Source organism: Vulpes lagopus, chromosome 8, assembly GCF_018345385.1.
Source record: "Vulpes lagopus strain Blue_001 chromosome 8, ASM1834538v1, whole genome shotgun sequence".
NCBI lineage: Eukaryota > Metazoa > Chordata > Mammalia > Carnivora > Canidae > Vulpes > Vulpes lagopus.
The window spans coordinates 3,799,098-3,821,663 of NC_054831.1; the positions used below are offsets into that span (position 1 = coordinate 3,799,098).

General features: G+C 50.4%; 1 long non-coding RNA gene across 2 annotated transcripts; it reads right to left on the reverse strand.

Moving 5' to 3' along the window:
• Positions 1-3,776: 3,776 nt before the first annotated feature.
• Positions 3,777-22,164, reverse strand: LOC121496653. 2 transcript variants are annotated; one of them, XR_005989298.1, is made up of 3 exons: positions 22,041-22,164; positions 4,660-6,361; positions 3,777-4,480 (listed from the first exon to the last, which is right to left on the reverse strand). It is a non-coding gene; the product is annotated as an uncharacterized LOC121496653 (long non-coding RNA). The 2 variants fall into 2 exon arrangements; XR_005989297.1 differs by lacking the exons at positions 3,777-4,480; positions 4,660-6,361 and adding exons at positions 14,606-14,967; positions 15,249-15,923 and having other exon boundaries at positions 22,041-22,122.
• Between the last annotated feature and the right edge of the window lie 402 nt (positions 22,165-22,566).

The following is a 22,566-nucleotide window of genomic DNA, read 5'->3' on the forward strand; positions in this document are numbered from 1 at the left end:
TTAAATGTCACACAAGAGGGTACGTGTCTCATAACAACTCAGAACCAGAGACAATTAAAAATGACAGATGAGGGAGTCCCTGGATTTCAGGGTGGCTATTTCTGCAGAAGAGGGAGGGTCCCCTCTGGTGGAGCTGGCACTGAGTGCAGAGAACAGGGAGCTGCACCCAGGAGAGAGTCAATGCAAGTGGAACTGCAGCGTGCTCACGTCACGGGGAGCACATCTCCAAGGCTGCTTACTGAGGAAGAGCAGTAGCAGTTCTAACAGCATCTCACACCTCTAAGCCAAAACAACAGCAACAACAACAACAACAACAACAATAACAACAAAAAAAGAAGATAGATCCCAAGGCATAAGCCTCCCTTGGCCATTCTAAGAAAGGTCTCTTTGATGAGGGCTTAACGAGGGCACCTGTGTGGCTCAGTCGGTTAAGTGCCTGACTTCAGCTCAGGTCAGGATCTTGGGTTCCTGGGTCCCAGGTCGGGCTCCCTGCTCAGTGGGGCGTTTCCCTTTCCTTCTGCTCCTCCCTCTGCTCATGCTCTTTCTCTCTCACTCTCTCTCATTCAAATAAATACATAAAATCTAAAAAAAAAAAAAAAGAAAAAAGAAGAAGCTTAATGGGGCCCCAGTAAAGGTCCATGACACACAGGGTGCCCACAGAGGAGAGCACAGATTTTTCTTGGAGCCCCCCAGAGTAAAACTTGTCAAGCTGTACCTTGCCAGCGCAGGTTGTGACTGTCTGTTGCCAGGTGCCCAGAACACCTGAGTTGAGGTGTGGACACTCAACAGTGCGCTCTGAACCACAGCTCTCGCTCCGCAGAACTGCTTTCTCCTTCTTCACTAACAAAGCCTTTTCCTGTCTGTGACAAAGAGCCCCGGGAATATCTCAACACTGGGTCTACAGTTTGGAAGGAGAGGAAAGAGAAGGCACAGCAACTAGCCAGTTTTCCCCTGACTCTGATCATAAAATAGAGTTCAAGAGTGGTGTCATTTCACACTAATCGGAATAATGAGGTAAGAAAATGAAAAGGAAGTCGTCTCCTTCAAGTGCCCATTATCTGATGCGACTCACAAAGAAATGCTGAGGAAATTGGAAGTGTATGGACCCGTCACATGATGGGAGGACTGGAGTCAATATGGCCATTGTTAGGCGTTTCCGGGTCAACCTTTCATGAGTATGGGGGATTTTAAAAGACACAAATTACTGTTCCTATTAGTGAGTGTTGAAATGAGGCCAGCTATCAAGTCTGTACCAGTGCTTCCTTAAGGTGCACAGATCTGTGTTTTCATACTATTTACCACAATATTGAAAATTAAGACCAAATGCCAGCAAACAATGCACATTCTTCTCCATGCGGACTCTTTCTAATAATTCAGTCAGTATGAGGTTGGATTTCAAGTCTACCTAGAGAGCTATATGAAAAATGAACAATGTGATCTTTGAAAGATTTAGTTTCACCCAAGACACTCTAATGTTTTCTTTGTCTACAGGCAGTATCTCTGTCAGTGTAATATGGGCAGTGGTCAGGGAATGTCAGAAGCCACAAGGTGCTTGAAGGCACATTTTCACTTCATCTGCCTTTCTGACACGTTAGTTTAACTTCATCAGGGGGTTGGAGCCGATTTCCTGAAGCAATTTCCAGGGTCCTTGTGCAAAAAGTGAAAACCATTCCCATTCTTCTAAGACATGTGTTTGTTATTATGTAAAAATTCTCTTGTGCCATTCGGGGACGGGCCCCACCATCACCACCTCCACGGATTGGGCTTACTACTGTGTTTTGAATCCACTCATTTTCCAAGGCTTTCTGGAACAAGCAACAGCCCAGCACGTCCCAAAAAGTGGGGAGCTTATCTACTTTCAAGTTCCATATTCCAGCCTTCACGCAGCTTTCCACCATGTGAGGGAGCTCAGAAGGGGTCACTCATTGCCACCAGGTGTCCTAACAGTCCAGGAGATTGAGCTCCTTCTTGAAAGAGGACCCCAGGGTCATCTCAGAGAGGACAGTGGAGCAGGACCAGAGATTGGCCTGGGGATCTAGGGTGCCTTTAGCAGAAAGCAGTCCACCTGGGTTTTGGGGTGCCTGTGGTGGGGGCTTGGAGCCAGTTGCCTGGGGTTGAATCCTCTACCTCTAATTTTGATACAATATGTTTGTGGCGTCAATCAGGTTATTTATCGTCTTCTGAGCTTTTAGTGTTCCCATTACGAAAGAAGCACCCACCTCACCAAGCTGACATGAGGGTACAGTGAGCTGGAGTATGTAATGCACTAGGTAAAGTAGCTGGCACAGCGGAGGTGAGTAATAAGTACTAGCTCTCACCATCCCTTCCCTGTCAAATGCAAACAAACCTAATGCTTACCTCAAAGGCATTTGTGAGGTTAAAGGAGTTGAGGGGTGCAAAGTCATGGTGCATGTTGGGATGCTAAATCCTACAGGGAACGTTAATAATGGCAGTTCCTGCTGGGATCGGTATCTGTGGTATAGATACAGTGGCCCCGGCCCTAGCCGGCCAGGTAGCTCATCTCATAGGAAGATCCAAGCATGATCCCATGGAGAGGACAGGAGGTGTCCCAGCCTTCTGATGTGGACAGAGGCCCAGGAGAGATGTCAGTCTAGGCCCACAGCCCAGATGCAGCGCACAGGGCCAGTGTTGTCATGGAAACTGCTGACAGGCCCAGGGAAGTCAAAGATACATGTCCAATTACCCTCAACTTGTTGCAAGTGTCCTCTTTCTAGCTGGAGAAATCAGATATCCTCTTTAATTTTCCTTAGCATTCTGTCAGAGTCTGGTCAAATTGAGTAAGCGGTGGTAGGCACTTAAAAGAGAAGAGGGCAGGGTCTGATGGGGAACGGTGACAGTTGAAGAAAGTAGGACCGACTGCCCATCCGTCATCTTCTTCTATGATGAATGTGGCTGGACCAGATGCAGGGCTCAGGGCACATCTCAGTCATGGTTTGACCAAGGCCCTGGGCGTCTGCCAAGTTTTAGTCCAAGGAGAGATCAAAGAGGAGCTAAGCACGGCCTCAGGGCTCATGTGAAGAGCAGGGGCATAATGTGTCCCATGTGACACTCTGCCTATGACTGGGACCCTGTCTCTTTCTGGAACCCCTCTGGGTCCATGTTTGTGCACCATGGTGGGGCCTCCTCCTTGACTACTACAGCAGACCCTCTCCTCAGGATTGCCTGGGGAAACTTTTAAGGGACTTCATTGCTTTATTTGTTAAAGGAACAACCTCTGATTGATGCTGGAACTTAAACTTTGGGGTGGGGCCAAGTCCTCTTGGCCAGTAGCAAGTTATTGCTAACACTAAATTTAGAAACAAAACAGCTCAACCTCAAACTTTGAACATATTTAGCATGACCCTCATTTTACCTTTTTTCTTTTTTTTTTTTTTTGTCCCCACTAAGAACTCTTGACTTTAATAAATTGCTCTACATAAAGGGGATCTTAGAAAAGAAAGTAACCTGTATTTCTGGTATCCAATGGTCTTTTTCTTAGTATATGCTGGAGTTATTAAATGAGAGAATGATTTCATAACGGTTCAAGTCAGGCTAAAGAAAGGTGGGAAAAGATACTAATGTCATTACAATGAGGCAATTAAGTAAAAAAAAGACTTTTATATAAAAATATGTGATATATATATGTGATAATTATGTAAACCAAATTTTAATAATTTCTAGAACTGAAGCTAGTTCATCCTCTTATTTAAAAAAAGACAAAAATCCTCTTAAAATTGATATTTTTTTTAATGGCTAAAATACAACAACCATAATGCAAAAGAGTGAGACAGTTCTGGATTAAACCAGAAAGGGTATCACAAACCTCTTCAGTTGTTCAGCAATGAGGCTTCTCCAGACACATAGTGCTGCACGGTTGCTTCCTTTTATTGTCATTTACCTGTTTTTCAAGGTGAGATAATCCCACCAGTTCCTCAAGGAACTTCTCAAATGCAGGCAGATTCCTGCCCAAGTGCAGATTCCTTTCTGCAAAACCCAAGGATACAGGAGGAAACAGTCATGAGATCAGGCCAAGGCATCATATATGATGCCCAAGATCCTGGGGCAGGTCTGAGGAGCCTGGGAACTGGAAGGATACGGTGATTGTCACTATTAAGGTGTCCACAGTCTCCTCCATGTAGCAGAGTCCAGCCACCAGCTTCACAGACATAAAGAACCAAACAGGAAATGAGAGACAGGGCCCAGAGGCCAGGAAACAGGCACCCAGGGAAGCAGAAACTGAGATAAACCTGGCTCAGAGTTGCCAGATGCTGAGAGGTACCAACTGTCGACTTGCCTTCTGCCGGGCAGGAGGGTGTTAGCTGTTCATACTTGCACTGCAGCTCACAGCCATGCCATGTGCTTAGTTAGTACCTGAGGCTCTGGGATTCCCTTCCCCACTCCCTGCGATAACTCAGAAAATACTGCTATTCCGGGGCCGCCATCGCTACCACATCAGATGATGATTTGTTTCAGCATGAGTCTGAAAAAAAAAAAATGGAAATAGTCTGCTGGCTTTAATAATGCTCCAAAGAATGCGTGACTACAGGAAGCTCTTTGTGGATTGGAAACTTGGGGTTCTGAATATTTGGACACAGTCCTTGCCAACCCACAATACCCCTGGGACAATTTTTGGTGAACCAATGCTTGAGTGGATCCAACCTGAGGATGGATGGGGCGCCAGGCCTCGGAGATCTCCCAGAGAGGGGCCCTGGACCGCTGATGGCATCATCCTCCAAAGCAGCCTGCAGATGTTGGAATCACTGTCTGGCTAACGGACCGAAGGCTGAATGAAGAAGAGCAGGGATAGAGAATAACTGGCTGTGCCTGAAAAGGGTAGTTGAACATCCCTCAGCTGTGTCCTGGCTGTCAGTCTACACCAGCTCCTGAGATTGGAGGTGAGGAAGAATGTATTGGACAGGGAGGGAGCTCGGTCACCTGAGAGCTTCTTTCAAACCCTAAGAATCTATGACATGACAGCTGACGTGACAGTTGAGAAAGGTCTTCAAAACCCACTCACATTGACGTTTCTCTGAGTGTAGCCCCTGGGACTCTGCTCTCTTCTTTTACAGACTCTTGGACTGAGTACTCCTGCCATGTTCCTGCTCTGCTCCCTGTCTGTGTCCTACACTGGGACTCACATTCTAGCTTCATTTCTGTTTACTGTGTGGTCGGAAATTTGGCCTTATGTTCAAAACTCCTAGAAAGAGCTCTCTTTTTATATGGACTTGTTTCTCAGGTTTAATACCTAACCTGAGCACCACTTATCCGTTAAATGTTTTATATGGACTTGCTTCTCGGGTTTAATACCTAATCTGAGTACCACTTATCCGTCCACCTGTGCATACCATGCTGACACACTTTCTTGGAGTCAGAGACGTGGTGTGACCAGATGCCCACAGCCAGAAGGTTTCTCCAGAGCCACTCTAAAGAACATCAAATACATTCTGGAGACATCAAGAGAATATGCAGCCTCTATTATTATCTTAGGATGGTCAGAAGAGAGATACTGTAGCTCATAACTGTGGGATATACATTGGCCTCAAGAATTCAGACTAGGGTTGGGAAACAGAGCAAACTGGTCACCACCACCTCCTCCTTTGCTCATGAAAATCATTTCTAATTGATCCCAGAACTCTTTCTTACTGAGCATAAATGTGCTCTCACATTAGGTTGGAGCTGACAATCGAGTACATTTTCTGCTGTCCTGGCTTTGTCCAGCCAGTTATGATAAGTGTTTTCAACAAAACTAAAGGTTAATACAGAGTAAGGGGCTGTGAGGCTTTTTGTGGGGTATGATGCTATGCAGCAAGAACTGAGAGTATCCAATACGTGCAGATTGTCTCACTCTTGCCTTGGCTTGAAGCTTACTTGGGTGTGGAAGGGGATGTATCCCTCTATACACCCCCTTGCCATGTTTTCAGAAGGTCCCAGCCAGATTGCCCGGGTCCAGCGAGGGAGGGACTTATCATCCAGCCACACTTCTACATCTCAGGGCTGTGTGTACTTGAGTCATTGCCCCTAACTAAGATCCCCAGAGGGATCTGTGCTCCCGATTAGGATCCTGGTTGAGGGGTGCCACAGGGAAGAGCACTGAATCTTAAGGGTTGGTGCTTTAATGAAAAGGGAAAGTCGTTTTAATATTCTGGCAGCTGGCAAAACACCAGCCCTCCAATCTTCCTGAAGCAGCCTCCACATCTTCATCCACCCACAAAGGGCCTCCGCACATAGGCTCCAAGTGGCATTCAGGCCTGTCCCATTTGATTGGCTTGGGGATGAAGAGTGTTCATCATGCAGGACTTTGGCTGTAATGGCAGCTGTGTAATGGTGCAATGATTGGATTTCCCTTGGCTCTGACCAATCTCTAAAGAAATAAGAATAAATTGGGTAAGACACACGGCTAAGATCCCATGCAGAGCACACTAATCCCTTGGTTTATAGGTCCTACGGTCACAGTCAAGGGCACACCACATTGTAATGGCAGTGTTGCTGATGCTCAGATGACCTTCATCATCCTCCCCATGAGGAAGGGGGCAACCTCCAGAGGCAGAAGCCCACCAACCTCTGTGCTTATCCACAGGCCCTGTGGCCATGTGAGTCCCTGCTTATTTATATAAACAGGTGGGGTGCTCTACCAGGACAGAGGCACCTAGAGGAAGTTTTCTGAAAGAGATGCTCCCTTGTGGTACAACTACTGGTAGATGGTCACCACTAGAAACTGTGAGAAGGCAGGAATTAGTAAGAAAATTACCAAGTATGTATATACATACAAATATGTATGTGTGCAAGAGTCTTAAGGCAAAAATATGTATTCCTTACAATGAACCATGCGTTGAAACTATAATAGAAATCCTATGTTAGGGGCAGCCCTGGTGGCGCAGCGGTTTGGCGCAGCTTGCAGCCTGGGGTGTGATCCTGGAGACCTGGGATCGAGTCCCACATTGGGCTCCCTGCATGGAGCCTTCTTCTCCCTCTGTCTATGTCTCTGCCTCTCTCTGTGTGTCTATGAATAAATAAATAAAATCTTAAAAAAAAAAAAAAAGAAATCCTATGTTATAACCAAATAAAAGAAACTATCCAAATTAAAAGTCCCTAATGCCTGACCCTATACTGTTAGTCTGGGTGGGAAAGGCTTAATGGAAATGTTTAAATCATATTGAAATTATAAGGCTGTGAGATAGGGTGTGTTGAAAGTGAGGGTTCTCATATTTGTTTCTCTGTTGGACACCTTAAAGATAAATCTCTGTGACATTGTGATTCATGATAAGTAATATATATATATATATATTTGGTCTTCATCCTGAATCTGAGCTCAGAGCTCCTAAAATCCATGGAATTTCCCAAGTGAATAAGGTGATGAAGGTGTCTTTTGTCATGTTAATGAGATGACTTTTGGAAAGCACCTAGATCACCTAGGGATGGGAGGGGAGAGGCTTTGGGATTGAGTTCAATAGCCAATGACCAGTTATAGAATCAGTCATGCTTATGTAATGAAATCTCCACAAAACCTGGAAGGACGGGGTTCAGAGAGCTTCCAGGTTGGTGAACTCATGGAGGCGTGGGGGAAGTGGTGCACCCAGAGAGCATGGGCACTCCACATCCCTTCCCCATGCTTTGTTCTATGTATCCCCTCTGTCTGGCTATTCCAGAGTCCATCCTCCTATAATAAACCAGTGATCTACTAACTAAAATTTTCTCTGAGTTCTGTGAGCCATTCTAGCCAATTCATTGAACCTGAGGAGGGGTCCTGGGAACCCCTGACCTATAGCCAGTTGGTCTGAAACACAGGTGACAACCGGGGCTCAGCTACTGGCTTCTGAAGTGGGCTAGAAGGGGCAGTCTTGTGGGATTGAGCACTTAGCTGAGGGATCTGATGCTGTCTCCAGGTAGACAGTGTCAGAGCTGCGCTGAATTGCAGGACACCCAGCTGGTGTCACAGAATTGCTTGGTGGCATTGGAAAACCCCACACCGGAGCTGGTGTCAGAATCGAGGCCTCCCAGCCCCTCTGTTCTTTGTTATAAAAGGAGCTCGGTAGACTTGCATTTATAAGCATCAGTACCCTTTTCTCTTTCTTTCCCCTGTGGCTCAGGAGCCAGCAGGTTTTACCGGGAGGATTTCCTTACGCACCTTTATACTTGGTTGGCCTCAGAGACAGAAAACAAGACACAGCATCTTTTGCAGATTTGCCATGAATTCATAGATCCGATCCTCAAAACAATCCCTTTCCAGATGAGGAACTAAGGGAGCGTCAGCGGCGGCTCAGCATCTCAGAGCTGGGAAGCCCCTCGTCCGGAGCTGGCACGTGGGTCTGGTGCCAACATTTCTCCATTGAAAACTATCTCTGCAGGGCACTGACAACAGGATGTTTCCTCTCATCTGTTTTGGTTTTCTGTGCTTGCGCTATTGAAAATATAAGTTCTTTTGGTGTTTAAAGTCTTCTACAAGAGTATACAGAGTAGTGATCTTGATTAACAGCAGTAAGAATGATTATAAAAGTGGCAGGCCCTGCAGGCGGAAGAAGCACTGTGTGTGTAGAGCCCAGGTCTGGGGACGCACAGGGCAGGCAGGACAATGAGCCATTCAGGGAGGCTGGAATCCAAGGTGCCCCGGGAGTGGGAGGGAGGAGAGCCTGGCGGGGACCCTGTCTGCCCTGCACAATAACAGTGAGACGCATTTTAGTAAGCATCTAGCCCACGCATCATTCCATTTAATCTCTCGGACATTGCTAGGAATTGGGTATCCTCATTCTCTTTTTATAGATAAAATGTGAAGTTCAGAAAGATGATAGTCTTGTTTAAGGTCCTATAATGAGTACAAGGGGGAACTTGGGATCTAAAGCAGGTCTGTCTAGCTTCTCAGCCCATGAGCTGTCATATATAGATATGCATGTTGAAAAATTAATGCATGCATGTGTGGTGGCTTTAAAGTATATCTGTGAATTCTTTGACACACCTTCCTTTAAGAGGTAGAGCTTAGCTCTCTGTCCCTTCAACATGGGCAGGGCTTTGTGACGTCCTTCTATGGAATAGAATATGACAGAGGTGACAATGTGTGATCTCCAAGGCTTGGTCATAAAAGACAATGCAGCTTTCTCAGGTCATCCACTCTGGGAGAAGCCAGCTGCCATGTCATGAAGATAGATAAGCAAACTGTGGAAAGGCCTACGTGCAAAGGAGCTGAGCCACTAGCCATGTGAGTAAGCTTGGAAGTGAGTCATCTAGCCCCGTTTGAGTCTTCAGATGACTGCGTCCCCAGCCAACATCTTGATGACAAACTCAAGCAACAACATCCCTGCACAGTCGCTCTGGGATTCCTGATGCACAGAAACTGCAAGATAATAAGTGTGTTAAGCAATTCAGTTTCAGGGCAATTGGTACAGAGCCATTGGAAGCTAATACAGCATGATTTACAAACTCAGGAAATACAGATCCATAGGAAGTAAGAAATGTAACCTCCCCTCCTTTGTCTTCGCCTGCATCACACCCCCCCCCCACCCCAGACAGTCAGTTGGTGGCCTGGTATACACCCTTCCAGTGCATTTTGCCTCCAGTAAAGGCCTTATGAGCTAAACAAAACTGTGGAAGTTCGCAGAAGCCACTGAGTACCTGAGACAGAGGGGAGATCATGATTAGGCTTTGCACTGTGGAAAGATCATCCGGTATTTGCAGAAGCAGAGAGTAAAGTGGGTCAGACAGGAGGCAGCCCGGGTCAACAGGAGGAGAAAGGGAATGAGATGAGAAGATGCGGGACTGTGAGGGCAGAGTCTAGAAATGCTCAGACGTAGAGATCACAGGACCTACCCTCTTCCTCCAACCTCTTCATGCACCAGGGTCATGTATGGGGAGTGTTAAGGAATCATGTGCTCACGTGAATGAGTCCGACTTCAGTGAAGATCAACACTAATCCATGTAACCATTGAATGTCAGAGACGTGCAGCCCAGAGAAGTCAGAGGAGAGTCCCAAGATCTACAGAAGAATAATGCCGACGCCAGCCCTGAAGCCCACACCACTCTTCCAGAAGCACAGAGCTAATCATAGGCATTCATCAGCACTTAGTGCCTGCCAGGTCCTGTGCTAAGAGCCCTATGGACATTGCACATTTTCTCAACATTCCTGTGTAATAAATACTTTCATGATCCTCATTTTACAAATTACAGCAGGGGTCAGCAGACCGTAGGCCAAATCTGGAGGTTGCCTGTTTTGGTAAATAATGTTTTTTGGGAATGTGGCCACACTCTCTGTTTTATATACTGTCTATGGCTGCTTTTGCATTGCAGTGGCCAAGCTGAGTAGTTGCTATCAAGACCTGATGACCAAAAATCTTTGCTCTCTGGTCCTTAACAAGGAAAGCGTGTTGACCGTTGATGTAGACCCCATATTGGGAGGCTGAGCAGTGCTTGTTCGGAGCCAACAAGCAGAGTGGTGCAGCCAATTGCAACTGGGGTTGGATCTGCCTTTAGAGCCCTTTAAAGTCTGACTCTAGTGCTGCTGAACGGGCTCAGACGGGGTGAACGCTGGTCCAAGTCTCAGAGCAGCACAGAGCAGCTCAGAGAAGTTGCAATTCGAGGTCTGTAGAAGTGCCCAGTGTATCTGAAGAAGGCCAGAGGGGAGAGGGAGGCACACACCAATGCCCCCGGTAGCCTGGCAGGAGGACCTTGGGAGACTTGGCGTGCTCATGCTCTGCATACGGCCTGTGCTGGAGAGGTGGGCTCTGCATCTCCAGGTGGGAGACATCACTGGAGCAGACCCTCGAGGAGAGGGAATGCACCTGAGCTGCTGGCTGTGCTTTAGGGAAAAGGTTCTTGGCAAATTGGGCTGCCCATACACCAGCACAGACTGTCTCCTAAGCATTTGCACTCTCCTCCCTTAAGCAGTGTCCATAGCTATGTCTAAACTCTCGCTTTCTTGGAGCATTTTTTTTAAAGCCTGCCTTTGATGGGGTTCAGGCTGGCTGGCCCAAGCCCAGAGGTGGACCAAAGGGAGCACAGCAGAGAGGAACAGAGTGCAAGGAGACGATACAGCCATGCTCACCCTGCACATGCGGGGGCAGAAAAGTGAGGCAGGTAGGATACAAGGCACACGCTGGAGTAGTACAGAGGCCAGAGCCATGAAGGATCCAACAGCAGATACCAGTTTAGGGGAGGGCGCTTCCAGCAAGAGCAGGTTTGTATGGACATCCTGGATCTGTCCTCAGAGCCCCACGCTCTGCTTTATCCTGGTATGTTTTGGTCTGTCTATTGCATGGACCATCAGGTAACGGGGCGACAGCATAAATACTAGAAAATAGCATTGTCGGTCGGTTCTTCTCAGGAGAGGAGGCTAGCCCGGTCCCTGCACGGCTCTGCTCGTGGGTGGCTGGAATGTGCCTGAGAATTGCAGTCTCACAGCCTCTCTCTTCTTCCTCTGAGCTGAAAGGGTCTGGTCTCCAGGAGCTCCTGGTTCAAGAGTACATGATCCCGGGGCAGGATGAACTGTTAAGAGTTCGTACTTCAGCAGGCATGGCAGGATGTGATTCAGGGGGTGGGGAGACATGGGAACTCACGTTTAGGAAGCCCCCACGATTCAAGGTGCCAGATCCAGTGGGAGAGGACAGAAATGTGAGATGAGCAGGACAGGGACTCTGCCCCAAGGAGCTTGCGTTCTGGAAAACGCTCTGCACAAGGACAAGGAGATCCAGATTCGTAGGACGTTGTAGAATGCCTCCTCCCAAAGATGTCCATGTCTCAGTCTCCCCACCTGTGACTATGTCACCCTACATGGCTGAGAGCAAAGGCGATGAACTTAAGGGCCTGGGGTTGAGGAGATTGTCCTGGATTATGCAGCTGAAGCCAATATGCCCACAGGAGTCCTCCAAGGAGGGAGGCAGGAAGGTCAGAGTCTGAGGACATGCTTGGAAGCCGAGGGGTGTCGATTCTCTCCTAGAGCCTCCAGAAAGGGATGCGATCCTGGTTGCATTGGTTTTAGCCCACGGGAGACTCATTTTGGATCTCTGGCTTCCAGAACTGCAGGATCACAAACTTGTGCTGTACCACTGACCTGCTAGTAATTTGTTAGAGCAGCAGTTGGAAACTCATATGAACGGCACAGGAGGACACGGCCCTGTGCCTGGTGCGAGGAGCACCGAGGTGCACCGTTAGCTCAGGTTTCAGGGAATCTTCCTGGGAAAGATGCCCATGCTGAGTTTTGAAGGGTGAATAGGAGTTGGAGAGGCCCAGAGCGAGACCATTCCAAGCAGACAGAAGACAGGCGGAGAAGCACAGTGGTATCCAATGAAGGCCGTGAGGCAAATGAGGCCCCCTGCCCGCCTCCCCCCAAAAAATTCTGCATCGACAAAGCACAGGGATGGAGGGAGGAGGAGGGGGGAAGCTGAGGAAGTGAGTGGGGAGCCAGTCCACCCACGCCTTTCAGGAACCCACAGGTGAGGCAGCTGGTTGCATTGACACAGATGGTGTTTCCTTTCAATAGCACACTCTAGAAATAAATGCTTTGATCATATCCATCAACCACGGGCTTAACTATCATCGCTGACTATTAAAGAGTTCTTAAACCCATCACTTCCTTGAAAGAAAAAAAAATCCACTGGCTGCCCAGTCAACCCGTGACCTGTACATCTCAAATTATCCTTCTGACATTTTAAAATACCTTTAATAGTGATGTGGATAGAATCAAGTCATTGTGTTATCTCGTAAGCATGTTGCCCCAATTTTCTGGACCACATCAGAAATACCCAAAGTCCTGGGAAAGCCTGAATGAGAGGCCGCCGCCCCTCTGAGGAGCCACCTGCTACTTTTTGAAAGAATAGGAGTATTCTTATAAATTATTTATCTTAAATAATAAATAAATAATAAATAATAAATAAATAAAGAAGAGTGACACCTGCCCTGGATACAGCAGAGGCTTTTTTTTTTTTTTTTGAGATTTTATTTATTCACGTGAGACGCAGAGAGAGAGGCAGAGACACAGGCAGAGGGAGAAGCAGGCTCCATGCGGGGAGCCTGATGAGGAACTCGATCCCAGGACCCTAGGATCACACCCTGAGCCAAAGACAGATGCTCAACCACTGAGCCACCCAGGTTCCCACAGTAGAGGCTTTGCCTTTGACCCTGCCTCTGCCATGTACAAGCCTGGGGGACTTTGGGCAAGTAGCTTAACTATCCGACCTGTTTCCCCATCTAAAAAGTCACGTTGACAACACCATGACCACTGCATTATGAATATTAAATAAAATAGCACAGGTGAGTAAAGAGTGCCTCCCGGAGCGTAAGCGCTCAGCGCTCTGCTCCTCACGGTGCAGTCGACCGGCAGGGAGGCCCAACTGTGGGCCCCACGCATGACAAACGCAGCAGTGGACTTGACAGGAGCAGATGCCACGAGATCCTGGGGTCGCCGCCAGCTGGAACTGCCAGGCCCCTTCCAAACAGAGCATCGTGGAGACGCGCCTCGTCTGCATCTGCGTGGCAGGCAGGCCTGAGCTAAGAGAGACGAGGAAGCAAATTCCCAAACAAACCCAGATTCCCATGGAAAAGAATGGAAAAAGGTCAGGGGGCTTGGGCTTCTCGGGCTGCGGCTCCCTCCCTGGGCCGTGCCCGGGTTGCTTGTCCTGCGCCCTTGGCTCCCGTCGACCCCCTCCCAGCGCCCTTGGCAGGCCCGCCGTGCTGGGCTTAAGTGGATCTTCCCTGACGCCAGGGTCATTTGAGATGTCACCGCGGAGACTGCCGGACCTCCCCGGAGCCGACCTTTCCTGTTCTGATTTCCGGGCCATTCGCATCTACCCCAGACACACGCACACTCCCACGAGCGCCCCTCATTTAGATTTGTTTAGGACACATTTAGCAGATGCATTGTATTCCACGGGTGAGGATTTTTGAGCAGAGCTGACCCGCAATGCTTGAAGGGTAAAAAGGATTCACGCTTACTACTCAGCGCCGGCTGCACCCGACTTCCAGTTAGAGTCGAAGGTCATCGAGGCCACCTGCCAATTGCCGGATGCTGGGGAGCGGCGGGCCCCGGCGGCTGCGCCACTGCCTCTCCGCGGACCGCGTGTCCTTGCCACTCTGCACAGGGTCACGCTCGCCAACCCCCCCCCCCCAAGCTGGTCTAGCCCACCTCTCCAGGGAACATCCTGTCTCTCTTTGCCCACTCACTGCAAAGCCTCGTGTTCTTATATTCATGCGCCCATCATTTTGGTTTTTTGTTGGTTTTTTTTTAAGATTTTATTTATTTATTTATTTATTTATTTATTTATTTATTTATTTATTTATTCATGAGAGACACAGAAAGAGAGAGAAAGAGAGGCAGAGACACAGGCAGAGGGAGACGCAGGCTCCATGCAGGGAGTCTGATGTAGGACTCGATCCTGGGACTCCAGGATCACACCCTGGGCTGAAGGCAGGTGCTAAACCGCTGAACCACCCAGGGATTCCCCTCATTTTTTTTTTTAAGATTTTATTTATTCATTCATGAGACACACAGAGAGAGGCAGAGACACAGACAGAGGGAGAAGCAGGCTCCATGCAGGGAGCCCGATGTGGGACTCGATCCCAGGACCCCGGGGTCCCGACCTGAGCCAAAGGCAGGTGCTCAACCGCTGAGCCACCCAGGCCCCCTGCAACCATCATTTTTTCGAGCATCTGGACTGCGTACGGGGCAGAGTGCTGGGTGTGGGAGCACATAGTGGCAGGAACAAAGCTCTTGCTCTGGGGATGCTCACGGCTGGGTAGGGGAGACAGGTCCCTGGCAAGTAGGTGGTCAGGTAGTGTGGGGGGTGCCGCATAAGGCAAAGAACCAGTCGCTCTACGGAGCAGGAGGCCCCACGGGAGGTTCCCAGAGGAGGTGAGTCTGTGTCATCTTGACCGTGCGGACTCTGAAGCTCCTGCAAAATGCTCAGGTGTCCAAGAGGCAGGTCCACGTAGCTGGAGGTCCAGAAACGGGCTCTGAGGGCGGTGCCCCCCTGGCATGCTGTGAGCCCCCTGAAATCCCAGATGGAGCCCTCACTCTGTTGCCGTCTCCGTCTCCGTGGGCCCGCGTGATCTCCTGTCTCCTGAATCCCTGGGCCTTCCTCCGTCCCCTCGGCCACCTGAAGCACCTGACGTTACCGCCGCTGGCCCCTGGGTCCTGACCCTCCCCAGCCGCATGCCTGCCGCCCTCCGGGCCTGGTGTTCCTCCCTCCATCTCCAAGTACCTCCTCTCTGCACATCCCTTCCCCCATTTCCTCTTCCCTTTGTCCACTCCGTTTATCAATAAAACATACCAAGTCGCCTAAGCTTCCATACAGGAGACCCTCCGGCTGGTGCGGGAGCAGAGGGAGAATCGGGGCAGCGCGACACGGCCAAGCCCGGCCGGGGACTCGGGGCTTCTCGTGTGCCTGGCGAGGTGGGCGAGCACCAGTGAAAGGAAGCAAGGAGCAGAAGGCAGCGCACAAACACACGGAGAAGGTCACGTGTGGCGTCCAAGGGGGTAGTAGGGAGGAGACTTTTGTCTCTGGGGACTGTGGGCACCACACTCCCTTCTGTCCCTCGTGGGCTTGGATGAGCGGCACTTGTCACTGGGGCTGGCACCTGCTCGTGTCTGCCTCCTGCCCCAGCCCATAAGCGCCAGGAGGTCAGAAGCCACATCGTGGTCGCCGCTGTGCACCTGTTTCATGGCACCACCTGGTCTCAGTGGATGCGCAGTAAACGCAGGTAGAGGTGAGTCATTGTCACCTCCCTGACCTCGTGTCTGGCATTCTGTCCCCTGCCCCCCTTTACGCTCTCCATTAGGAAACGCACCTGTTGCCGGAGCGGCTCTCGGTTCTGGCTGTGGCCTCTCGCCCACATTCCCCACTGCACGCAGCCACCACCTGCCCAGCCCCCGCACAGGCGCCCATGTCCCGGGCCGGCCGCGTGACCTCTCACGGGAGGGACCTGCCTTGGTGTTACACCTTCACCTGCAAAACTATAGCGTCAGAGGAGGGTTGTGAACAGTAGAGTATGCTGGGGAGTCAACCAGGCGGAGGAGCGTGGCTCTGAAGAGCAGAGGGGGAGGGAGGAAAAGCCAACGCCGTGGCCCTGCTGTACTCTGGCCCGTGAGTACAGAGGGGGAGTGGCCTGGCCCACCCCCTAGGGACACGGTGCAGAGAGCATCTTAGAATCGGCCACCACGGGATGAAATGGAGACGCACGACCCACCAGTGCCCACCTCCTTGTGGCTCAGGGTCGGTTCACGAGATGCCAGCCCCCCTGAACTTCAGAGGTGCCCATGCAGGAATGCCAGCCAGGTTTCCCCCATGAGAAGTAGGAGATGAGCGGCTGGCTCTCAAGGTGAGCTGCTGTCAGTGCAAGGCCACCAAAGTCTTCGCGAGGCTCTTCACCACTGCTGGGATCGGGGGCGGGACCCCCAGGAGGGCAGAGCCGGGCACAGGTGGTGCCTACTGCACACCCTTCCCTACGGCTCCGTGTCCACCCGCCGCGCTGCCGTCCTCAGGCAGTCAGGCCCATTGGCTGAGTTGTCTGTAGCTCTTGCTCATTGCCGCCCTCCTCTCTCGCTCCTTCCAGGGAAGCTTCCTTCTTCTTCCCTGCTGTCTCTCCTGGGCACCCCCTTTCTCACCTGCCCTACAGCAACTGTAAGTCCAGATACTCAACTCTGCCCATTTGGATTAGCTTAGCCACCTCCCGAGGGACTCGACCACCCCATATAATCCCCCCTACCCCGTCCGTCCTCACGTTGCTGCCATACTGATTGCCCAACTTATTTTCACCGGGTCACCCCACGATCAGAACCGTGGCTGCCCACACCCAGCAACGCTGGACCAATATGTCAAGAGCCTCTGGAAGGCTTTGGAGGGTCTGCAAGCCAGGACGGGGCCTCCCCAGAAACCGACCCTGTCGGCACCGTGACCCTGGCCTTCCAGCCTCCAGAACCGGGGAAAAAATTAATTTCTGTTGTTTTAAGCTGCCCCGCCTGTGGTATCCTGCCGTGGCAGCCTGAGCACACTAACGAATCAAGTAACAGAGCGGGGTGCTGCGGAGATGCTGGGAGAAGGAAGGACTTGGCTTCAGCCACGTGGGGAGGAGGAAAGGTGTGGCAGGCCAAGTCCCACGAGGCAACAGGAAACAGGTGGCACACCCCAGCTAGGATAATGAGGCCGCTATGATTAAACAGCTTTTTTTTAAACAGAAGAACTATTCAGATTGACGAGGAAGGTTCAGGGAAAATGTAGAGACCTGCCAAATGTCCACGTTCCACACCCATGACTCCCTTTCCCATCGCCCTTACATTAGCTATACCCCGTTGGTTGAGCCTCTAATTGGTACTTCACCTCGCAGCCCGTCTATAGAACTGGCGCCTAGACTAGGACCTCCCTCATGTCCACCCTGAAACCGCAGAAGAGCATTCTGGAAGGCTGGCTCTGCACACACGTTCATAATTGCATATTCATGGCGCTAATTTCTTTTTTTCTCCCATGCTCCCTGGGTGGTAAGACGAAGCCAGATCACTCCACAATCTTTATAATCATTATTGTTGCCATAGTGACTAAGTGCCACAGCCACTTGATCTCCTAATGCTCGCCTTCCACCTGCACTTCATCCCAGGCTACCACTGATGATAATATGATGATAATATGATCGTCGTGAGCCCTCCACGTGCCGTGCATTAATCATGCTGCCAGCAGGGAGGCTACTCCTGTGGTCACTGAATATATAAGCAACCCAATCCCAGAATCTAGTATGAGGGCCAGAGGGTTGCTTGTGGGTGCGGTTCCGGTGTTAGCAAGCATCCCAACAGGAAACAGAGGGCACACTCCAAGCACGATAGCTGAAAGAGAGTCTTAAAAATATTTGTCCCCCCGCAGGTTTGGGAAGGGTTTATGAGGCTCACAAGGAATGATGCAGTAGCTCAGGGGAAGGAAGGGTGGGGTGGTGAACAGACGACAAGGGGAAAGTCCTGCAGAGGAGGCCTCCCTGGATGAAGCAGCGTGACTTCAGGCAGGGGACAGCCTGCCAGGGAGGGGACAGGACGGGTGAGTGAATACCCCTATTGTGCTCTCTCCCTCTGCCTCCTGTAATGCTCCTCCCACCGGTGCTCCTCAGCAAAAGACAGAGGGCACAGGAGCCCATGCTTGCACCCTCTATTCAACACGCTTTGTATCTTCTCTATTTAATGGAATTTTAACATCTTGAGGCTTTGCAGACCCCGGAACAGAATGCCTCTCTCAGGATTAGCTAATTCCTAGAGGCAATATAGGACTCCCCTGGGAGCACACCTTCCCTGTGCAAATCAACCAGTCCTTAGTCCAGACCCGCCATCACCTCCTTTGTCCAACTGTCACACCAAGCCAACCCTCCTGCCGCCCCAAATCACCCCTATAGCCCGGAGCCTGCTGAAATTATTCAAAAGATCCAACCCTAAACCACTCAGCTTGTGTGCCCTCCCTCCCCCGTTCCTTCCCACAAAAACCACATCCAAGTTCTGTCGCCTGCTTTCCGCCCACTCCCTGTTCTTCTGGGGCAACCCCGTCACTTCCCTCTTTGGCCCCTTGTCTTGCAACTGTGAGTAAAACACTTCTCTCTCAAGGCACTTGTCTCCATGTCAGTCATTTTACCAGACCTGATCAATTAAATCCTGGATATGGCTTTAGACACAGCCAAGCAGGGACAGGGAGCAGGCGGCCCAGTAGACAGCTGACTGAATTACCCATGGGAGTCCCTGCACAGGTGACTTGGAGTTGTTCTCTGAAAAGCAAAGGTTGTCAGCAGAGAGCTGAGTCAAGAGCATCCCAGGCCCAGGAAATAGCCATTGTAAAGGCCCAGCCTTTGGAAGGAGACCAGCCCTCAGGGGTGCTGTTGCTACCAAGATGGCGCTCCCATGTCCTAAGACTGCTTCTCCCTCACCCGTCCTCTGCTTCTTTCCCAACTGCAATCATCCAACCCGCAGGCATTAGGCCTATGGTCCACATGCTTTCTGCCCACCTCACCCGTCCACAGGGAGTGAGCTTTGTCTCTTTGGGTTCTGTTGTACATTTGCCAAATGCATACAGGGCTGGGCATTTGGTGCAGATGATCTTGTTCAAGCCTGAAGCAAACCCAAGAGGAAGGAGTTATAGCCCCACTTTCAGATGGTTGAGATGGGGATCCCTCTGCGCTGAGTACAATGCTGGGATTGCATCCAGCATCACCCACTGGCCTGCACTGTCTCGCCAATGGCTCCAGGGCCATGTGGCTCTGAAGGTATGAGACAAAAACAGTGTGGCTCTGATGAACTGAGAACTATTTCTGAATCTAGTTTCCTATTTCAGAGAAGGACTGTTCCTGACTCTTGATTAAGGAGTAGAAGGGGAGGCTGATGCTCTCAGCTGCCCCAACCCCCTGTGGGAATCCCCCTTTGGTGCACCCCCTGCCTGAGGTCACAGAGCTCGGTGAGATGGAGGTGATGTCCCTTGGAGACCTGCCTCCTTTAAGCCTTGGGTTTCTGTGGTAGGTCACAGTGCAACGAGCACCAGGAAAATTCCGTCCCTCTCTACCGCCATCGGTGCCTTGGCCTTTTGATGGGCTCTTGATGAATTTACACAGGCCTTAGAACACTCCGAAGTCCCGGGGGCAGTACCGAGGTAGACTCTACTGCCCTAGAAGGCAGGGCCTGTGCCTGTGACATTCTGTAGGACAGTCCCTTCAGGGTGAAGGCAGCATGGCCTGCCCCACTACTCCAGCTCAACCACCCCCTGGCCCAACAGGCAGGTCTACCTCTAAGCACAAAAGTGCTTTTTCTAGCTTTGGTTTTTCCTACAAAAACTGAAATATTAACCTGAAGGATGAAGACCTAATTTATCTTAATCGATAGGACCTTGCCTCCTCCCTTCCTCCGTTTTTTAAACGATCCTTGGGAACCACGTGCTAAGACAGCATCAGTCCAAAGCTATCACCTCCGAACAAACACAAACCTCCTCAAATCTACTTTTCTTGCCTCCAGCAGGAATAAATCCACTTGTTATTAGTCCCATGGTGGTGGGGTGTGTGAGCATATCCTCTGCGGATATCAAGAAAATTAATGTGACTCTGATATACCCAGTCCTCCCCCCATCTTGCCTGCTTGCCTGTCTGGCCTCAGGTCTGCATTTCCTCCACGAGTCCAAACATAAATTATGAAATTATGCCGGTGAAACGTGCATCCATGAAGCCCTCTCGCCAGGCTAATTCTGAGCCCGTCAGAACAGGTGTCGCTGAGCTGAAGCGTCCGCCCCCCATTTGTGACTTGTGTTACTCACGACGTCTCTTGGGCTCCCTCCTGCTAACCGGCACCTCGGCCCCGGGGGTGGATGTGCAGCCGCAGCGTCTGCTCGGCCTCCAGTCCCCTCATTGCTCTGTGACTAATTTGTGGTCCCAAAGAGAAGGCCTCTCCCCGAGCCAATGCTTTTTCTCGCCTATTCTCTCTACTTTTGTTGGACTTCGCAGGTTCTGGGGGTCAAGCGGCTCCACAGGTTGGTTTTCCTCTTCTGTGGGCTGGATTCCTACCTCGCACGGCGCTGCAGGGATATCCTGCATCTTGTGCAGAACTGCTGTCTGTGAGATGAAAACCTGGCCTATATTTGAAAAAGAAAAATCCGGAAAGCCTCAGCTCTTAAGGAGGACATTGGGAATTGTGGGGCGTGCAGACACCTCAAGCTCATCTGTTGGCCTGAAACCTCACACATTTGTAATAAAAAAAAATGTGTCAGCTACCTGGACAAGAGCCACGGCTGATTTTATGCTGAGTTGGAAGTTGAACACCCCGGGGAACAGTCAGCGTTCAGTAGAAACGAAGCTGTTCTCCCTGCCACCAGGTAGGGGGAGGCCGGCCTACACAGGCCAGGTCAGGCCTTTCTCTGGACAGAGGAATGGAACAAAGGGGCCGTGGGGCCCAGGCGGGGGGACACCCAGCCCTCGCCACTCAGTAGCTAGGGGCTTTGTCCTGGAGCTTGGCTAGGGCTAGTGTATTCTCCAAATTAGCCCAACACAAGAAAGGAGCTACCAGATCGAGCAAATAAAAATGGAGCATGCCAGCTAAAACTGAATTGTGGCCAATCCCAGTAACTTCGTAGTGTAAGGGCCTGAAATTCACATTTTACTGGGTTTATGTGGTCACGAGGGGGTCAGGAGTGGACCCACACACCCAAGTTCAGAGAGCGCCAAATGGGATAAGGAGGCAGAGATGGAACGGGAATTGGATCCAAATGGGAACGTGTCTGCAACAACAGAGCTGAGGCCAGGACAAACTGTCTGGAACCACACGCTGAACAGGGCAGCCGGCTACGGGCCACTGAGGCAGGCTCTTGTGTGTCTGACACACGCCTTTCTCTCTCTTTCTTTCTTTCTTTCTTTCTTTCTTTCTTTCTTTCTTTCTTTCTTTCTTTCTTTCTGTTATACAAATTGAAGCCTGATTTCTGGAGTCACTGGGAATCTATCTCAGGAAGTCTGGAAGGCGATAAATAAAGGCGAGTCTGCTTCCCCTCCCTGGGCAGGTAGCATATCTTATCCCTTCTAGATGGAAGTGCTCTGGTTAAGGACCAAACACATGCCAGGTTCCCGGGAGCAGGGTCAAGGCCTTCTCTCCTCGTCCAGCACCTGGTATGTAACTGAGAAAAAACACTAACAGATGCACACGCGCACGCGCACACGCACACACATGCCTGGGAGTGTGGGTGAGAGAGAAATGAGTCGCTTTCTCCCTCCAACTCTGAGACCCGTGCTAGTATCCCGTTTCACAGATGAGGGCATTGGAGGTGGAGGCCCAGAGAGGCTACGCTGCCTGCCCAAGCCGCACACCCGGGGAGTGAGTGCTGGAGCCAGGATTCAGACTCACCCTCCCCAGCCCGTGTTCTTAACTGGGATGTTCTGGGGCCACATCCGGAGACGGATCATAAGGAATATTTGTCTTGATGGATGACAATGCAACAAGGGACACAATGTTAGGACAGACCCCTAGGGTGGGTCCCTGTCTCCTGCACCCCCTTCCTGCCCTTACATGTGGCCACGGACCCCCGGCCAATGTGAACTGCGTGAATTAAGCTGTGCTGAGTAGCAAGACTCACCATAGCATTCCAGGCTGTTGTTCTCCTGCTTTCATTCTGGACACAGACATAGCTCAACAGGGCACAGGCCATTGGAAGGCTGGAGCACCCTGTGATCTCACTCTCCCCCGGACGGAGGCCCATGAGCCATGCCCTTACAAGGGGACATAAGGACAGCCCTGGGCTGGGGCTGCTTTCCTTTCTCAGAGAAATATTGGCCAGACCCACTTGGTTTTTGCTGAGAACACCAACTAAGGACATTTTGCCTCATCTTTTGAACTTTTGGGATCAAGTGCCATGCCCTTTAAATAGATGGGATAATTTGACCAGATTGCGTTAATGTAGCAAATGCCGGGGTCCCAGAAATAACCCCAAAGAGGAAACTCTGTGTTGTTCTTTTGCCTGTGGGATCCTGGGGGCATGACTTCCTACACTCTCTACCAGGTGGGAAAATAACTGTCATAGTTTTCATTGGAATAATGATATATTTAGCATGTGTTAAATTTAGACTTTCTAATCTTTCTCTGTCGCTAAACAACTACATACA